We start from the raw sequence: 15898 nt of genomic DNA on the forward strand, positions 1-15898 counted from the left end.
TGAAGAATTGTTTTCTTCTCAGGTTAGTATGTTGGAGATGCTTGCTAGTACTTTTGAGGCTTGTGTTGAGGTGCTTCGCCAAGTTGTCTCTATTTGTAGGAAAGCCATAGTCAAGAAGGGTTATGGTCACTCAACATGAAAGACATAAGGTGGAGGTGCCTAAGCACGCATATTCAACACAAAAAGGAATGCCAAGGGGCTTCACAACTATTTTTGGCATATGGAGTGCTACTTCAAGGTAACAACTCTCGCAAATGAGTAAAAATACCCTTTATTTTTTTCAATGCTACTACACTATTTGTAGAAGTAATGCTAATATGGAGAAAGATATGAGCATCATAAGCGCTTGGGATCATTTTAAAAAAGAAACTATGAAGTAGTTCTACATTATGGGATATGGTTATCTAGATTGGAAGAGAATTAAAATAATGCAACATATTAAGTGAATTTAGGATTACACAAAGGAGTTCTCCACACTCAATCTATGGATTTTGTGCACGTCAAAGAAAGAGATTCTCTTTAATTTCACAAATAACCCACAAGGATGGATTGAACAAGAATTATGACTAATAAACTTGAGTGATTATGCTAGGCCATGGTAGTGGTTGACACTTGAGTCCTCGGTGTATTACACGAGGAGTTACTTTCCAAAGATGAAGATTGACAATGTTTGCAATTTAGGAGGAGGAGAGAAATTCCATGCCTAACAATAAATGCTGCTCATGTGATGGGCCCTACTAGGTTAGGGATTTCTTAAGAGAAAGGTCCTCATTGCCTTGATAGAAGAAAGAAAAGATGAGGAAGTAAGAGTTGGATCTCTTCAATTGATGGACCCTCAGAATGCAAAGGTGGTAGCCAAAGTTACTAAAGACAATGGATTAATATTTGAGGAAACGGTCAGCAGCTAAAAGACCATTAGTAGCATGCTTTACATTGGTGCCACTCACAACTTTGGCTGGGTGGAATGAACAAAATTACTAGGTTTGAATATGAACAAAGAATTAAGTTAGCTTAAGGTTATTGATTCAAATGTAAGATCCATGCATGGTGTGTAACTCAAGATTGAGAGTTGTGTATGGTTGATTCCTAGTTGGTACTTAACCTAGACTTCTTATGGAAATGTAAAGTGATGTCAACTACTTCTACAAACAATGACTTGCATCGTGCATCTATAGTTTCTATGGTGATATGAAGAATGATTGCTAAACCATCTCCAGCATGTAATTGAGGGAAGGCATTAGCAAAGGACTGACGTACCCTATTGCACTTCAGGGTAAGAGGGCTATCTACACTTCAATATTGAAGCACATACCTAAGGCTTATCAAAGAAAGAGTGGGACTTGGAGGTGAGCCAATGGCCATGACTATTAGAGACATAGGTAAGTGCTTTAGAGCATCAAACCTTGTGAAGGGTTGAGAACATCAAATTAGCATAAGGTAAAAGTAAATGAACTCTAGAAAATATCTTAAAAACAAAACAACATGATGCACAAAGTTCAATTTAGAAGACATGTTAACACAACAAATAGAAAGGTCTTTTAGAAAACAGAGCTAGTTGGAGCCAATTAAAATATTGTAGCAACAACATGAGCAAAGCTTTAACACAAAAGCATTGACAAAGGCATGAATAAACTAGGTAGGAGTAAGAGTGTCACAATTTGTCTTGAATTTCACATTTGTATATAATTGTGTCATTCTTTAAGGTTAAATCAACTTCAAAATGTGTAAGAACCTTGAAGTGTTTGGATGTGCTCGAGGTAAAGGTGGTTAAAAGAGCTTATATACTAATTTTTAGGTGCTTAAAGGTTCTTAGACCATCCTAAAGGTGCTTAGATGTGCTTAATATGCTTAGACGTGGTTGACATACTTGACAAGCTCATTCAAATCTTACATTTGAGTCATGTAAAAAATAAAGGACCTCTAACTTATTGTAACCATCTCAAGGAGTTGAGAAATCCCTTTTTATAGTAAAGCTTCCAAGAGTTATGAAGTGGTGAACCCTTTTTATGCTCATCCTTTGCAAAGAACTATGAAAGGATGGTTAGAATCTTTGCATTCTAACATAGTTTGGTTCCTATAGAAGCACCTAAAGAGATAAAACCCATAGTTATAAGTTGGTTTACAAGAGGAACATAGGAGTATATGGATAGGTTGAGACTTATGTAGCTAAGACTATAGCAAAAGGTTATAGTTTGAAACTTTGTTTCAACTATGAAAAACCTTTTCAATAGTAGTCACACTCAAATCCATTAGAGCATTCCCATTTATTACGATGCATCTCATTTATGAGATATAGCAATCAAACTTTTTTTTATAGAAAAGGGCATTATGAGTATAAGAAGGCATAGGACAGCGTGGTGATGCTTTCAAATCTAATAGATAGATGACAATCTACTCATTAAATATGATGTAGGGATATTATCATCAGTCAAGATCTAGTAGTCTACTTAGTTCTAGAAAAAAAATTAGAAGGAAGCATAATATATATTCTTCGGGTTAAGGTCCTTTAGGACTACAAGAATATGAAAATTGTGCCTATGTCTCCTACACTGATGAGCATTTAGTCAAATGCATGCTACAATACTCAATAAAGGGTTTGTGATTCTTTAATTAGAGTTGTCTTTCTTAGGATTAGTGTCCTTCAACATCTAAGAAGAGAGATTGCATTAAGGTGGTATCCTATGCCTCCATAATGGATAACCTTAAGTATGCAAAGCTATGTATTAGATTAGATATTTACTTTGTTGTAAAAATAGTATTTAACAGATATTAGTCCATTTCAGGATTAGAATTTAGGAAAATGTCAGGCATATGGTTGAGTATCTTTAAAGAATGAGGGATTATATGCTTATGAGTTTTTGCAATGAGTTGGTACTCCTTTTGTATTGAGACTTAGACTTTCAATTTAATGAGGACTCGCGCAGGTCTACCTTTAGGTATGTGCATACTCTAAATGGTTTTTGTCGCTTCTGTAACAACTAAGGAAACCTTTTGGTTTATGGGTAGTTCCCCTGGCTATATCATTTAAGATATTGTTATCTGATAACAGTAAAACAATGGCATAATCTAAAGAACTAAAGTACCACTAGAAAAAGAAAAACATGGAGAGGAAATGTTACCTTGTTGTAAGATAGTATAGAGAAGTGATGTGACTATAAAGCAAATTCTTTCTGTAGCCTAGTCTACTTTTGGGACTAGTGGGAGTTTTTTGGGATTGAGCCCCTAAAAACAAGACATGATGTAACTAAGTCGGACTTAACTATCTCCTTGTTATCTCTTTTATGCATTGATATTGATTTGAGCATTCAACTCATATATCTTACATTGTACATGACATGGGTACATTAGGAGTTGCATAGAATATACAAGTTATGGGTCTCTTATAAGTAGCTAAGTTGTCCACAATCAATTCATGGATTTAGGCAATCTAATAGAGACTATAGTGCACCACCCCCTAATTGAAGGGATAACTTGTCTTGGTCATTAGAATGAGTTTCCTATGGTAAGTGCATTAGTGTATGTGATGCATATTGGATATGGTGAATCATTACGTAAGGCTATCAATTGTCATGATTCACCAAGCTACTATACTAAGATTCTTAGCCTTGAGAGAATATTAAGTCTGTGTCAAAATCAACAAGAAACTTTGACCTATGGATGAGACCCTAAAGCGGTCATATATCGTTATGGATTGGGTCAATGTTGATGGAGGCTAGTAGCCACAGATATTCTTAATAGAGACATTATGATATCTTATGGATTGAGACAATGTGTCTTTCCTTGGGTGATATAAAGGACATGTAATCATGAAATTTGTGGTCATAGTAATTCCTTTAATGGAATTTAACATACGTTCATTGGAGCTAGGGTATGTTAGTTGATTGCATAATAAGTGAGATCTTTAACTTAAGGATTTGAGAGGTAATCTTGATAGGTGATAAGACTACCTTGTTAAATTATAGACACCAATTCATGGGGAGTCTGCATGTAATAAATAGTAGGTCACAACCTCAAACTTTGTATCATTATTATTTACATGGGGTATTGGAGTGTTGTTGATGATTCTCTATAGTGAAATGTTGAATCAACTTCATAATTGGATTCTGAGGGATCCAGTACTCATATGGGTCCTGAGGTCCCTGTTTTGAGCTCATATGTCATGATGGCATAGTTTATGGGAGTTAGATTGGATCTAGGTTCATTTTTATGCATAAGGATGTTTTGGTAATTATGTATGGTTGCACAAGAGATAATGAACAAGATCTCTGGATTTGGCTAATTAATTAATTAGATGACTCTATGTGGTTAATTAATCAATTAGGACTTATTTTGGGCTAAATTAAGTGACTTAAGCATTGATGGGTTCAAGTCACCTAAGCTTAGTGGGCAACCCTATAAATACCCCCTTAAAGGTTAGGGTTTTTTAACGCCTTTAGTTATCGTCTTCCACCTCTAGAGAGAGAGAGAGAGAGAAAGAGTCAAGGTTTCCACCTTTCCAAAGCCTACATTTTTTTAGTGTCATGATCATGGTTCGAATCATCGGGTGAAAGATCTTAGGTGTACAAAACCTCGAAATTATTCAAACATGTTCTTCACCATGAGGAATTGATCTGGGAACATTGAGATCCAAGTATTAGTACTATATTTATATATCTATAGTTAATCTTTTATTATCATTTTATTCCATTGCAATAGGTTTAGGAACCTTAGGGATAGATGTGTGCACCTTATGATATCTACGGCATAGGAACAAAGTAATCGGAGGTTCCCAACAAAGGTAGCAGTAGCTAATGCTAAGAAGTGGCTTGAATTCAGAGTAAGGTTTAAAGTATGGCATTAATGTGCTTAAAAAGTAGTCCTAAGACCTTAAGGAAGAAATGCGGAGGTCAACCCATATCCTATCACATGAGGTATGCAAAGGATTGTCTTCTTTTCAAGCTAGGATATATATTATAAATTTTTAATTGTTTTGAGGCTTCCTTTACCAAGCTCTACCAAGATGTGGCTATGCTGAAAGGAGAAGGGGGAGAAAGAGGGTGTACAGCCTATGAAGAGGGAGCACTTAAGATAGAAGTACCCAAATCACATGTTTTCAATTACAAAAGGGATACTAAGGAATTAAATAACTACTTATAGAATATAAAGCACTACTTTGGAGGTAGTAAGGCTCATAGGTGAGCAAGCTAAAGTATAAATTACTCACCTTATCTTTGTGATACTACTATATAGTAGTGTAAGGCATGACAATGTGGAGAAGGTATATAAACTATAGACGCTAAGGTTGATTTGAAAAGAGATGAATGAAAAGGAAATTCTACCAAGAGAAAGTAATCTCTTTAGCTTAAAAGTGCATGAAAAGGTTAGAGCATACTAGGTCCCTTCAAGATTATGTGGAGGAGTATCGTCTTCTTATGCTGGAGATCTCATGTGTGTGAAAGAAAAAGCTTCCTTTCAAATTCATAGACAAACTACAAAGTGGGATTGAGTAAGAACTACAGTTATGCGATATAAAGGGTCTTGGCAAGGCCAAAGTAGCGTTCTAGTCCTTGGCAGACCATAAGAGGGAGGACTCTCTCAAACTAAAGACATTTGGCAAGGTCGTGATGTAAGTGGGAAGAACAAAGGTTTTAGACCCTAGATAAGGCATTAGAAAAACCATTACAAGAAACAAAAGCAAGTGTAAAGACATGAGAAAAAGTCCATGTCCAGGGAAAAATGTTTCCAATGTGACAATCCCAAATATGCTAAAGATTATCATGAAAGAAATGTTCTCAATGACTTAACAAAGAAAATAAATGATGATAAAGTAGAAGTTGGATTTCTTTAATTTTAAAGTACTCCATTAAAGAAGAAAAACAAGGCTAAAAATGATTAATGATCTAGAAGAGGTTAAGAACACTAACTTAGAGGTAAGACCCTTGCATGTTGCAGCTTGAGTAGTAGAATTATGCCTCGGATCATGGATCGAGAAGGTTGACATAATCATTACTCCTAGGGATGAATAGCATGTAATTAATGTGTAGCCTGAACTTCTAATGGAAGGCTAAAGTAGTACCAATACCATAATTTTCTATGCACAATAGCCATCTTAAAGGAGAATCCACCATCATGATGGTGATAGGAACTAAGATTGGTACTGGATTAATCTTTTACATGCAACTAAGGAAGGTTGTTATGGAAGAAGTGACATATTTAGTTGCATTGAAGGGTGAGAGAATTGTCTACACTTCAGGAGATAGAGGTAGGTAGTTTAGAGTGTTAAAACTTTTAAAAAGGCATTTACATCAAATTACGTACTAAGGGGAAAAACTAGAAAACTCTAGAAAGGAAACTATAAGAGACATGTGACGTGTTACAAGCCCAAGGAGAAAGATATGTATCACCCTAAGCAAAAGATATGCTGGAACAACACATCACTCTATAACTAGGAATCATACGATTAAATGGGAAGGAGATCTCGAAAGTAGATTCATAGGAACCAGTAGAAACATTGTGGGAGAACCAATATAAATATTCCACATAGAGGGATCAATTAGGTTGTTGATGAACTAGCTAGGTAGGATAGAGTGTTATAGCTTGCCCCTAATTTCACACAGATCTGTAATTTTTCCATTTTCAAATGGTTTAGACTACTCCAAATGTTCTCAAATCTTGAAATACTTTGGTTTCTTATAGCTACTTGAAGTAGATTTTCGGGCACTAATTTGAGGTGCGCCTTAAGCAATATTAAGGTGCTTGGATGAGTTTGGATAGGATCGACATGCTTGACAAGTTTTTCCAAATATCAAATTAGAAATAGAATGAAAAATGACCCCTAGCAGCCTCATATTGTTTAACCATCTCGTGAAATTAAAAAATGTCATAGTATAATAAATCTTTCGAAATTCAATAGAATGGAGAAGAGAGAGAGAGAGAGAGCGAAAGCGACGGAGAAGTGCGAGGTCTACCGAGAATGCAGAGGACAAGGTCCTTGCGGGGCCTTGGAAGAGCTTCAGGAAGGGGGGCTTCAGAGTGGAGTTGAAGTCGTTTGAGGTTGAGGTGGAAGAGAAGAAAGGTAGACTGCAAGCTACGATTGTGGAGAGAAAAATAGGGATTTCCTCGTGGATTAGGCTGGGACCGGTGAGTCTTGAGCTATTCCTCAATTGTCTGGTCCTCTGTATTAAGGATGTGAGAACGGTAAAATGGGTAAGAAAGTGGAAGAAAAACGGGAGGGCTTACTATCTGGTTCGAGATCAAAACAAAGGAGGGTGTTTCCTCCGGTTAGATGTTGTGGATCTAGAGAACAAAAGGTTTAGCATATTCATCCCTAAAGGAAAATGAGCAAAGGGTGGTTGGGTTTCAATGGTGGAAACGCTACGACGCTTGGGCTATGCTAATGGAGGAATGATAAGCCAAAAAGAAAAAAAGTTATGTTTGAAGGCAAGTATGGTGAAAACCTTTGCGAAAGTGGTCAAAATGACAGGGGGTAAAGATAGAGCAACAATCAGGGTGGAGGTCACAAAGAAGGAGCTATGCCGGAACTTAAACAAACTAGCTCACTGTGTGGTTGGGATATGGAACCCTAGCGCAGCAAAGGGGGATGATCTACGAAGTTGGGAGACCCATCTGGCAAAAATCTGGAGTCTGAAGGGCAACCTAGGGTTAGCAAAACTGGAGAGGGGCAAGGTATTGATGGAATTTGAGCTCTTGATAGAAGCATAACAAGCCATTAATTTTGGAAGCATCTCGATTGGGGGAATCTTTCTTCGCCTGGAGAAATAGGGGCCGGAGACGGGATGTTTGAGGGAAGGGAAGAATAAGAGTGAAGCTTGGGTGCAGATTATAGACTTACCCGTCTCCTTATGGGAGTGGGACATTCTGAGAAGTATAGGGGAGGAGTGCAGGGGTTTTCTCGCAGTCGACTCCTAAACGGAGAAGATGGAGGAATTTCAGTAGGTCCAGCTATTGGTGAAGCGTAACGGCGAGGAACTCCCCAATGTGGTGGAGGTTTGGGTTGAAGAGTTGTGCTACTCGCTAACCCTCTGGTGGGAGGTCAGGCCAGTAATAAGAGCGGCGACGGCAGGAAAAAGAGGGAAGAAGGTCGCAACAAGAGAGGAAGTTGGGGGTGAGGCTTGTACACGCATGGGCGAGCGCGTACTGGAGGCGAAGGACGGTTCGAGGCTCGAGGCCCTGCTGCTGCCTGTCAATGGGACGCGGGGCCAGTCAAGCGGGTAGGGGCAAGATATGGATCATTTTCAAAGCTTTGATGGGTCACCGGGTGGGTCACAAGGATCAGGCGGGCTTACCTTGCTGGGTTGAGCAAAGCCCTCTTGGTGTTCTAAGGAAGCAGAGCCCATTGGGTTTGCTTCTTTCTTGGACTTCCCTTGCGAAAATGGTCCATCTCTTTGGGCTACCGTCTAGGAAGATTTCTGGGCGGGCCAAGACTTTGGAGCTTACTGTGATGCTTGGGCTGGACAACCGAGGCCCGCCTATGCCATTAGCTGTGGTTAGAGCCTAGTTGGGGGAGGCCCGTCCCTCCATGGTTATTGGCCAAAGCCTGATAGGGGGTCCAGATGCTGGTATTTCTCCTTTCTGGGTGAAAGACGGCCTGCGGAGGCCTTTTGAGGAGGAGTTAAAATCCGAGGGGAGATCTAACACCGATTGTACCTTGTTGGAGGAAGATGCAAGGTATGAAAACGACCCTATCTCATCTGGACCGGTGGTTTCTGGTTCTCTTTTTTCTCCCTCTCCTATTTATGGTCGGACTCCATTGGGAAAGTATTACGACCTTTCTGGGGCTGGCTTGGACTTAACCTAAGGGGTTACACCTCGATTGTGTAACGTCTTTGGGTCTACAGAGCAAGAGATAGTTAAGCGCTAGGAGTTGATAGAGGTTAATTCTGACAGTATTGAAGAGAGCAGAGAGGAATTGTGCTTAGCTCGGTCTATGCCACAAGAATGTAGAGGATGAGAGGAAGCAACCTGGGAGGAAAGCGATCTAGCTAGGTTTAGCAAGTTTTTGGGATTTTCGACAGAGGAATTGGAGAAAGATATTTTGGAGTTTCTGGCCAAAATTAGAAGGATGGGGGAAAGAGTTCATATCAAAACTATTATGGAGAAATCGAGATTTGAAAGGGAATTGAAAAGGCTTGAATGCCCCATCAATTACTAGGGGGAGAAGAAGTGTGCTGTGCAAGTAAGAGGGTGCCAGATTATGGAAGTCCAATGAAGAGATAAGGCTATTAAGCTGGAATGTGCGTGGAACTAACGATAGTTCTAAAAGAAAGGTGATTAAGGCTATGATCAAGAGCCAGAAAGTGGACTTGTTTTGTATCTAGGAGACGAAAATTCAGTTAATGCCAGAGGGTTTGGTGAAGACTTTAGGCTCTGGGAGGTTTCTTGATTGGGGTGCCATGGGTGCTCAAGGAGCTGCAGGAGGGATTTTGATATGTTGGGATAAAAGGACCCTGGAGGTTCTTGAGATGGAGATGGGGCAGTTTTCAATTTCTTGTAGGCTTAGGAATATAGAAGATGAGATTGTTTGGATCTTCACAGGAGTGCACGGGTCGTTTTCTAAAAAAGAAAGGGAGATTCTATGGGAAGAGCTCAGGACAATAAGGGGCATCTAGGATGGCCCCTGGTGTTTAGGGGGTGACTTCAATGTTACCCTCTACCAAAAGGAAATGAGCAATCAGGGAAGGTTGGCTGGTGCAATGAGAAGATTTGCTCAGGTTGTTGATGAGCTAGAGCTCCTGGATCTCCCTCTGCAAGAGGGTGTGTTCTCATGGAGCGGGGGTAGGAACAATCAATCTTGGGTTAGACTGGATCGGTTCTTAGTGACCCAGAACTAGCTTGATCACTTTAGTGGGGTTGTCCAGTGTAGGTTATCCAGACCCACCTCCGATCACTTTCCCATCTTGTTAAAGGGTGGTGGGTTAAGACGGGGACCTTCCCTGTTTAGGTTTGAAAACATGTGGCTCAAAGTTGATAGGTTCAAGGATCTTCTTCGGGGCTGGTGGCAGGGGTCGGGGGGGAGAAGGAGGGCCAATTTTAGATTGGCTACTAAGATGAAGGTCATGAAAAAAAAAAAATCAAAGAATGGAACAGGGATGTGTTTGGTAAGCTAGAAGTTAATAAAAACTCAACCCTTCAACAAGTCGCATTATGGGATGGGGTGGAGAGTGAAAGGAGTCTGACAGAAGGTGAGACGGAGCTGAAAAGAGAAGTTAAGAAAACCTTTAAAAAGTGGGTGTTAGTGGAAGAAACTCATTGGAGACAAGTGTGAAGGGAGCTGTGGCTTAAGGAATGGGACAAGAACACAGGTTTCTTTCACCGGATGGCCAATGCCCACCGAATAAATAACTCCTTGGATAAAATTAAGATCAATGGGGGTGGTTGCATGAGAAGTAGGAGGTGAAAGAAGGGATTGTGAATGCTTTTAAGCAGCTGTTTTCAGAAGAGCCAAGTTGGAGAGCTGATATTGAGGGGCTGTACCTTCAAAGTCTAAACCGTAATGAAGTTAAAGTCTTGGAGCTACCCTTCACTGAGAAAGAAATCCATTCTTCTCTGATGGAAATGAATGGAGATAAGGCTCCAGGCCCGGATGGGTTCACAGTGGCTTTCTGGCAATATTGTTGGGACTTTGTGAAGGAGGAGATTATGGACCTGTTTAAGGAGTTTTTTGATAAAAAAAAAATCTTTTTCTAAGAGTCTCAATACTACCTTCCTAGTCCTCATTCCAAAGAAAGGTGGGGCTGAGGACCTTGGGAACTTCAGGCCCATCAACCTTCTAAGGGGATTGTATAAGCTTTTGGCCAAAGTGCTGACCAATAGGCTGAAGAAGGTTTTAAATAAGGTGGTCTCTACGATCCAAAATGCTTTTGTGGGGGGAAGACAGATCTTGGATGCCTCGCTCATAGCTAATGAGGTGATTGATTATTGGCATAAACGTAAAGAGAAAGGGGTGATTTGTAAACTAGATATTGAAAAAGCCTATGACAGCATTAATTGGAATTTCCTCATGAAAGTCTTGCACAAGATGGGCTTTGGATCTCTTTGGATGGAGTGGATTTGATAATGCATTTCAACTGCAAAATTTTATGTTCTGGTTAATGGGGTGCTAGCAAGGTACTTCTCCAACTCCAAGGGGTTGCGTTAAGGAGATCCCCTTTCTCCTTACCTTTTTGTTTTGGGTATGGAAGTGCTAAGTGTACTTATAAGAAATGTTGTTGATGGGGGATTCATTTCAGGTTGTAGTCTTCGAGGGAGGGGGGAATGGAGATGAATGTGTCTCATTTGCTCTTTGCTGATGACACAATTATTTTCTGCGAAGCAAGGAAAGAACACTTAACCTCTCTAAGTTGGATTTTGGCTTGGTTTGAGGCAGCCTCTGGTCTAAGAATAAACCTAACTAAAAGCGAAGTAATTTCGGTTGGGGAGGTTGAAGACATTGACGAATTGGCAGTGGAGTTAGGGTGTAGAGTGGGGTCTCTTCGTACTGTCTATTTGGGGCTACCCCTTGGAGCCAACCACAAGGCCTCGTCTATGTGAGATGGGGTGGAAGAAAGAATAAGAATAAGGTTAGCCCTTTGGAAAAGACAATATTTGTCAAAGGGTGGGAGAATTGCCCTCATTAAAAGTACTTTGGCTAGCATACCTGTTTACCAATTGTCTCTTTTTCGAATGCCCAAGTTAGTAGCAAAAAGGCTCGAAAAATTACAAATGGACTTTCTTTGGGGAGGGGGAAGCTTGGAAAGGAAAATCCATTTAATCAATTGGGAGGTGGTGTGCACTCAAAAAGAGAAGGGGGGTCTAGGCATTCAGAAGATTGATCTCTTGAACAAGGCCTTGTTGGGCAAATGGATTTGGAGATTTGCCTTTGAAAAAGAAATCCTTTGGAAGAAGGTGATCAGGGTGAAGTATGGTCATGAGGGTTTTGGTTGGCAAACTAATGAAGCTCGCGGAACGTTTGGAGTGGGGGTTTGGAAGGAGATTTTGAAGGAGGCGAACTGGTGTTGGGATAACATAGGGTTCAAGGTGGGAGAGGGGACCAAGGTCAACTTCTGGACTGATCAGTGGTGTGGTATTGAGGCGCTGTCCCAAACTTTTTCCCAGCTTTTTGCCTTGGCAGTCCATAGGAACGCTACGGTCAATGAAGTGTGGGATTCAAGCCTTAGTGAAGGAGGTTGGAACATTAGACTCTCCAGAGATTCTAATGATTGGGAGCCGGATGCTATAGGAGAGCTGTTTCATTTGTTGAGGGACTTGAGGATTTCTTTAGAAGAGGACTCAGTGATATGGAAAGGAGGGGGTCACGATTCTTTTCTGATTAGGGATGCTTATAAGCTGTTGGCAGCTCCTAGTGCCATCACCTTCCCGAAAAAAAGCATTTGGGTGGATCAGGTTCCAACCAAAGTTGCTTTTTTTGCTTGGGAAGCCACGTGAGAGAAGATCCTAACTTTGGATAGGCTTTAAAGACGGGGCTGACACCTTCCTAATTGTTGTTTTTTGTGTGGTTGTGAAGAGGAAAATGTAAATCACATTTTTTTTACACTGTATAGTGGTCAGGGTCCTCTGGGAGATCGTCCTTGCCTTGTTTGGGGCTCATTGGGTGTTCCCAGAGACAGTTAAAGGGGTGTTACTTGGTTGGAGGGGCCCATTTGTGGGGAAAAAGAGGAAAAAGATTTGGAACTCCGTCCCGTTGTGTATTTTTTGGACTATATGGAATGAAAAAAATAGACTAACTTTTAGGGAGGGGGGGCTCTTTAGCTATACAGAAATTGAAAATTTATTTTGTATGTAATTTGAGGAGTTGGGCTAGGGTGTATATGGGAGAGGAGTCCTCTTCGCTTTTAAGTTTTTTGGAATGGTTTGCTTTTCATTAAGGGCTGGTGAGGTTTTTTGTTCTTGTGTTTTTTGTTTTTAGGCTACTATGTATACTCCTTGTATGCTTTGTGGCTTTTAGCCCTTTAATATATTTGTGCTCATTTATAAAAAAAAAAATAATAAATCTTTCAAATGTTATTACGTTATTTTCATATATCAAACAATCTCTTCCAATTAGCTAGTTTATCTTAGCTATCACCTGCCTTGGGCGTCCCTTGGTGCTCAAAGTTTATTAAAGTTGCCCAACTGCTACACGAATTTTTTGGGGAGAGCCCAAGCCGCTCATCAGGGTTTAAAGCTGAAAGGCTGATAGGAGTTATGTCTAGCTACTCTATTTCTTCAATATTAGAAGTTAATTTTCGAAAGTTTTATCTTCCCATGAACATAACTAATCTTATGGAATTAGCTAAACATCTACAACATATAGCCTTCTATAACCACATAGAAACTTGGTAGAGTACACTCAAAATTGGTAGCTATATATCGAAAAATTCCTTATGTTACATGAAATTACAGGAGTTCCCCTTCGACTTGAAGTAGGATACTAATCTCTTCAAAGTTCCATAACTTAACACCAGCTCCCCTGCCTAGTATCAATGACTCAGCGGTACTGTTAGTGCTCTCCAGTAAATTTGTTATTTTAGCCTATTGCAAGTTAAATAAGCAAAACTTTAATACTCCACCACCTATTTTAGAAATAAATAAATATTTTTATATTCATGATTTAGAATACATAAGTGTTAGATATAGCTTATATTATTTTATTACAATGATAAAATGTGTATTTTAGAAATAGAAATATTTATTAATTCCCTTGGGAAAAACTTTAACCAACTTTTGGCTAGCTAGTGTGAAGTTGACACAACAGCTTTGCTTTTATTTAAATACATTTCTATATCTCTCTCAAATTCACAGTATTTATAATTAATGGCTTCTCGTGGTCCCCGGCCCAGTCCAATTTTAGACCATTCCATTATATTACAAAAAAATATATATAATTTATAATTAAATTAATCAGGTTATGCGGGAATTTTTATCAATAATGATTTTTTAGTTTTATTTTACATGTGATTTTTAAAATGAAAAAGCATGCATATTTTTTTTGAAAGAGATTTTAAAAATATTTATATATATATAAGAGTAATTAAAAATAAATTATTATGAATAAAAGTTATTTTTAAAATATATTTAAAAATATAAAATACATGCGAGAATACGTCAAATTCCAATCAGAATTTTCCTTTACAAATTATTAAATAATAGTTTTTTAAAAACGGTTTCAAAACAACTAGAACTATTTTGAAAAATACTTCCAAAACGAAACCTAAGATTTTAAAAACACTTCTACCCAGATTAAACCATCCTAAAACCATCGGACTTGCGGCAGTTACCATGACTGCTACCTAATAGAAAGACAAAAGAAAATCCTTATCTATTCTTCCTCTAATTAACTTCTCAGAGGAGAGAGAAAGGAAAAGAAGTGCTCATGGCTGGATTAACCAACTTCCTATGTGAAGCTTAGTTCAGTAGCCTCTCAGAAGAAAGAGAAATCCCCAGCATGAGTCATCTAACTTCTTAGGACTGAGAGAAAGAGATTAAGAGAGACGGTTCAGTAACTTAGAAAAGAGAAAGACTAACTATTACAAGAAGGAGGTAGAGACTGCAGGTTCATGAATCTCGACATCAAAGCACAAACACCTTGTACCAGATCCAGGGACACATATTATGATCATTGTACTGTACTAGTACTTTTGCTTTTAATTATTTTCAAGGTCTGGAAATTGTGGCTCATCTGTCATAGTAAAAGTCCGGGAAAAAAGACAATAGAACTTCCATATAAAATAATAAAAAAAACACTGTGATAACTTCAATTATTTTTTTTGGGGGGGAGTATTTGTTTTTTCCTTCTCATCCTTTTCCTCAATCATGTTACCAAACTTTACTTTTGTTTTCTGACTTGTTTCCCAAATATAAGTAATATATAGCCCAAATAAGTTAACAGCATACACCAGAAAAAAAGTAAAAAATAAAAAGATGGAAGTGAATGGAAAGTAAAACATACCAGCCTTTTAGCTGTGTCGACGAATCCCAACTTCTTCTGCCTCTCAATGGTGAGGATGGAGAGAATATGAAGGAAACAAGCTCATACAGTGATGGTGGGAAGGGGGGTGGGGGAGGGAGAGGAGAGGGTGGGAGAGATTTAAATGCTGGAGAAAAGCTAGTCACCCTTATTTCTTTATTGAGCGAAAGGGAGGACAACGGGTCCCTCGAGAGAGGGTAAGATCAGACCTCCATACATCATTACACCATGTCAGCAAGTACGTATATATGCTTATTTTCTAGATAATATGATATTTACAATTTCTTTGACCGTCAGATGCAATAATTGAGATCATCTAACGGCAGGGGGCCTTCCAAGTTCCAAGGGACTATATATATTATTATTCTTTTCTTTTCTTTCTTTTAATCTTAGGATATTGTTATAAGAGATCATATTGCAACGTGACGATTGCATTCAATTATTGTTGTTTTGGTTTTATGTTGCGATTATATTAACATAAGGAACAGTCGAATCTTGACGTGGAAAGTCTTTATCAGTCAAAATCTGAAAATAGGAGAGAGCATCTTGCTTTTCTTTTCCACACTCTTTTCCACCACTTTTCCTTAAAGCAATCACTTGAATTTTTTTAATAATATCTTCTCCTTTTTTTACACTTTCTGATCATATATAGTATATACCCATGCTCAATTGTTCCCTTGGGACAAGTCTCACAATTTTATGGGTTGTTAAGTTTTTATTTTTAAAAATAAAATATTTTTGTTTTCATAATTTTTAAAAATCAAAATAATATATGGCTTTGTTAGACCATGTTTTCATAAAATTATTTTTTATTTTTTAACTTAAAAACAAATTTCAAAAAACTTAATCAAACATAACCTCAATTTCATAAATTTTTTCTTTGCAATAAATTAAATTATTTTCTTGTAAGTATTCAAATGGTTCATTGAAAAAAAAATTTCCTTTCTCCTTTTT

The 15898-nt window shown here is 38.5% G+C and overlaps 1 protein-coding gene across 2 annotated transcripts in view; it reads right to left on the reverse strand.

Annotated features, from left to right (window-relative positions):
• The window catches only part of LOC100267185 (ankyrin repeat-containing protein ITN1), a 32519-nt gene extending 17454 nt beyond the window's left edge, over window positions 1-15065 (reverse strand). For both annotated transcript variants that reach the window (XM_010660459.3, XM_019224489.2), the window contains exon 1: window positions 14927-15065. The gene's annotated coding sequence lies outside the window, so the exon portion shown is untranslated. The remainder of the gene's footprint in view (window positions 1-14926) is intronic.
• Window positions 15066-15898: the final 833 nt, after the last annotated feature.

This window comes from Vitis vinifera, chromosome 13 (assembly GCF_030704535.1).
Source record: "Vitis vinifera cultivar Pinot Noir 40024 chromosome 13, ASM3070453v1".
Taxonomy (NCBI): domain Eukaryota; kingdom Viridiplantae; phylum Streptophyta; class Magnoliopsida; order Vitales; family Vitaceae; genus Vitis; species Vitis vinifera.